Below are 4,942 nucleotides of genomic sequence, written 5' to 3' on the forward strand. Positions count from 1 at the left end.
TATTCCCATGAAGGAATGCATGATTATTAATTCAAGCGGTATTAGATATTTAAAAAAAAGCAAAATGTTACAAAGTTTTAATTCTACAATGTCAGACACAAGCTAGTTTTTTGATGAGGTAGGGAAATCACATTCCTCTGTTTATTATTGCAGTTAATTTCCTTCTGTATTTTTTCTCTTTCATCATAGGATTAAGTATTGCTAAGAGGTGGGGGAAACGGGGGGATAAGCCTACTTTGTGCCATCTTAGCAAATAATGAATAATCCATAGGGAGGTCACGTGTATCTTTCATTAGTGAACAAGTTATTGAAGGTAACATATGTGATCTTATGAGAACTCCCATAGTTTTCTGTTTTTTTTTTTTTTAATTTTTAAGGGGGTATATGAATTTCTACTCAAATATAATTCTTTAAAAAACAGAATTCAGATTTTTCTTAAAGAGTAGTTTTAGTAAGAACAAATTTAAAGATTAATATTGGAATATTTTGGGAAAAAATAGTAAGAATTCCTCATTTTGACTTTTCATATAAACTAAGCTAAGTTTGGGTGATACTTTTTCTATCTACTACTTTTTTTTTTCTTTAAAACATAAATAGACATTGAAATGACTCAAGCTCTCAAAGAAAGTTCAGTATCAGGTGCTTTGTTACTTCTAACTGCTGGCTTGAGTTCCCCAGTGGGACAATCTTACTGCTGTGTGTGTATGTGTGTGTGTGTGCATGTGTGTGTGTGTGTGTGTGTGTGTGTGAAAGAGAGAGAGAGAGAAATAAAGCAGGGAGGAGAGGTATGTGGTGAATGATATCACTAAAAATCCTATACATAATAGCAAAATATTAAGAAAAACATTTTGATAAATTTTTAAATTTTAGTGAAATAGATGAATTTCTTGAAAAGCACACCTTACAAACTGATGCAAGAAGAAATAGAAAATATAATTAGACATACTTATTAAAGTAACTAAATTTGTTACTAAAATTTTCTTACAAAAAAATTCTACACTCAGATGGTTTCTCTGGTGAATTTTATCAAATATGAAGTATGAAATAATACTTATAAAACTCTCAGAAAACAGAAAGAAAGCATTTTCTAACTTGTTTTATGAGGACAGAATGATCCTGCTATGGCCTGATAATAATATTACAAGAAAAAAATTAGACCAATGTCACTTCAGAACATAGACAAAATCTATTTGCAAAATATGTAAATATCAAATCCAGCAATATATAAAAATAATAATGTAAAAATTATGACCAAGTAGAAATGTGTTTTTGTTTTGCTTTCTTTTTAGTAACATTTGAAAAATCAGTATTGCTTACTGCACTAACAGTTTAAAGGGGAAAAACTACCAGATCATGTCAATATGATGCAGACAAACTTATGCAGATAACTTCAATTTAATTCATGTTTTAAAAAAATATGATTCTATTCATATGAAGTTCAAGAGCAAGTCAAAGTAATGGCATTAAGAATCAGAACAATGATAGCTTTAGAAAGTGGGGAATTGCCTGCTAAGATACAATGGGCCTTTCTGGCATGATGGAAATATCCCATATCTTAATTATTTAGTGGTTTCATGAGTGTATTCATTTATTTAATCAAATTATGCACTTGGGGTGTGCTTTTTCCACATATAAATTTCACTTCAACTTAAAATAAATAAGCAAATAATCACAAAAAATCTCTTCATTTTAGTTTACTCATTTTCAAAACTTTTCATGCATTGTAAAAAAAATGCAATAAAGTTAAAGTTCCTTGTAAGTTAGAACTTATTAAAAGTTGTTTACCATTTTACCTATTGCCATGTTCTATAAAGGTAATCACATTTTGTGAAGAATTTCAGCCTGTTCAAATATTTGCATTTCTGATACATTTGGCACATAATTTCAGAATTCTCTTATCTATAATCATTAATACTTTGAAAACTTTTCATGTTTTTCAAGTATACAACTACTTTTGGAGATAAACTTCAAGAGTTTTCTATCCTAACCTTAGCACATACATCTATACAAATTCCACAAATCTGCAGTTCTTTCTTAGATAAAAATTAGTATTCTTTTAAAGTGATATTTTCAAAATATACTGCCTGTCTAAAAATAGAAATTTTTGAAGGTGGATTTTCAGTAATAATATCCCTGAACTATTAGGAGAGATTGAATTTTACATACTTTTGGTATAAATTTATAACAAAATGTATGAGCACTAAAATCGATTTGAATGTCTGGCCTATTTTGAAGTAAATAATTAGAAACATTTATCCTTCAGAAGCAGATCTGGCTGTGAACAATATCTCAAAAAATTATTTTCTTTCTCTTCTATTCCACTAAATATTGTTACCTGCTTACGTTAATCCTGCTTAAGTTACTTAAGGACATAGTAAAATGCAAAACTGAGAGGTTTCTGTATCAGAGGATAAACCACATTTTACTTCTTGTAAGTAATTTATAGTAAAATACAATGCAATTCAATGAAACACATAATGCTTTCAAGAATGTCTATTACAAGCATGGTTTTTCCCCTTGATTTTTAAGTTGTATTTCTTTATCTCATTTTAAAATTTGTTGGGTTGGCAATACGATGAAATATTTGTCCTAAATTTGTTTTCTTTCAATGTCTTCTGTTGGTAGCAAGTAAATGCTTATTCAAATACATCTTCCAAACAGAAGCTTGAATATATTTTCCTGAGTTGAACATTTCTACACGCTTTTTATTTTTCTAATTTTTTATTTATTTTTTGAGGCTATTAATACCTACTTTATTAGGCTGAGGATCAGACATAATATATGCACAAAGCACCTGGAACACATGAGGCACAGCCTAAATGGTTATACCCACTATCAGAATGTCACATGGCAAAGAGGGTACTTGTCACAAATATTCAAATGTTACTGTTATGCAGTAAGAGTAATATTGGTAATTTCATTTCCATGATCTATTTACACTGTGCAAACACTGTTGAAAAGCACCCTACAAGTTCACAGTACATTACAATATATTTACTTTAAAAATATATTCCTTTATAAAAGGTTTATAGAACATTGGCATGTCAATATGGGACGAAATTAAAAGCATGTCACCAATTCCATGGTATCAAGAATGCTTCCAAGTGTTGTCAATTTCACAATCACAAGTCACCATTTGAGTTTTAAATACATGTAAGTTTTAAATAAAAAATGAATTCTACAGTGTAACGTTCCGGCAGCAATACTCATTAGTTTATTAGCATACACTTTCATGGAGATGTTTTTCATAATAACTTACAATCAACTTAATCTGCCAAAAAAAACCCATTTCAACAAGTTTTGCAGTCCAAAATTTCTTGTCATTTGTTTTCTATTTTTTCTTCTTTGTTGGTTCTCCTGGTTCTATTTTGCACTTTTTAGAAGTCTGCTCGTCTTTTTCATCATCTTATTCCACCGTCGCCTCCCCTTCTGGAAGAAGCCTAGCTTTCTTAGCTTTCTGTGGGGCATCATCACCATTGTCCTCATATATGTTAGACCACTTTATTGCCATATCCAGCTCTGGAAGAGGAGATTTCTTCTCAGCAGAGTAGGTCTCCGGAGGTGGTACATAGTTTGACTTTCATATTTTTAATTCCTTTGGAGGCAAAGAAGAATCCAGTCTCAGAGATACTACGCCAAGGCCGACCCCTTCAGGAGGATGCAGCAGACACTGTCTTGGAGGCAGCACCGCAGGCACTTTGGCGTCAAAGGTAAGGGGTCTCGGGGAGAAGCTCCTCTGGCGCCTGGACGACGTGCCTCCCCCAGTCTATCTGTTTGTTCCCTGTTTGCGTCCCAGTCTGTTTGTTGTGCGGACTGTAGAGGGAAAGGCCGGGCGAGTCACGCTCCGGAACAGTAACTCCGGTCCAGGCAGCCGCTTCTCCGCCTTGTTCCCTCAGCCGCCTGCCTACTTCGCTGGATCCTGGGCCTTATGACTCGTCTCCTCCGGCTCGCTGTTATCCTCCTCCTCTGAGGAGCCTGAGTTGCTGCTCCCCTAAGCCGCGAAATAGCTGGGGAAGTTTCTCCTCAGCTACCATAACAGCTACGCGGGTTGACTCTCCACATGCTTTTTAAAAGCCTGTAGTATTTCCAAAATACTCCTTGTGAACAGATTGTAATTGATCTATATTTCACATTGTATAAATGTGATAGTTTATAACCAGGTTTATAATTTGGTCCTCATTATATTCTACAAAAGCACTGCAGAAAGCATTGAGGAAATTTGAGTAAGAAAGTGTAATAATATAGTGAAGATTTCTAGTTGAGAATATTGTCTTGTTTTGTTTAAAGATTATTAATGCATATCAGTAATGGAGAGAGTGACATTTCTACCTAATATTGAAAAAATAAAAGATGTCTTACTTATGAGAAATTGTTTTATAGTCACTGATGGTTACTTTCAATTAAAAAAATTTTATAGAGGAAAAGAAATTATACTCTGTCATTAGACTAATTGCAAAAATGAAACTAATTCACAGCCTTCTCTGAATCCACCTTCTTAGACACGATTACATTTCTGCTCCATACATCATGAAATAGAGCCTAGTTTCCTGCTCCTTGAATCTTTTTTTTTAAATCTTTTAAAAAAATATTTATTTATTTATTTATGGCTGTGTTGGGTCTTCGTTGCTGCACACAGGCTTTCTCTAGTTGCAGCTAGCAGGGGCTACTCTTCGTTGCAGTGCCTGGGTTTCTCTTGTTGTGGAACACAGGCTCTAGGTACTCGGGCTTCGGTAGTTGTGGCATGTGGGCTCAATAGTTGTGGATCACGGGCTCTAGAACACATGCGCAGTAGTTGTGGCACACGGGCTCATTTGCCGTGGCATGTGGGATCTTCCCCGACCAGGGAATGAACCCATGTCCCCTGCTTTGGCAGGCGGATTCTTAACCACTGCGCCACCAGGGAAGCCCTGCCCCTTGAATCTTATTTGTCTTTGTGACTTGC

At 34.3% G+C, this 4,942-nt stretch overlaps 1 pseudogene; it reads right to left on the minus strand.

Moving 5' to 3' along the window:
* Positions 1 to 3,331: 3,331 nt before the first annotated feature.
* LOC130847832 (UPF0690 protein C1orf52 homolog) lies at positions 3,332 to 4,034 on the minus strand (annotated as a pseudogene).
* Between the last annotated feature and the right edge of the window lie 908 nt (positions 4,035 to 4,942).

This window comes from Hippopotamus amphibius, chromosome 3 (assembly GCF_030028045.1).
Source record: "Hippopotamus amphibius kiboko isolate mHipAmp2 chromosome 3, mHipAmp2.hap2, whole genome shotgun sequence".
In the NCBI taxonomy this organism is placed as follows: Eukaryota; Metazoa; Chordata; class Mammalia; order Artiodactyla; family Hippopotamidae; genus Hippopotamus; species Hippopotamus amphibius.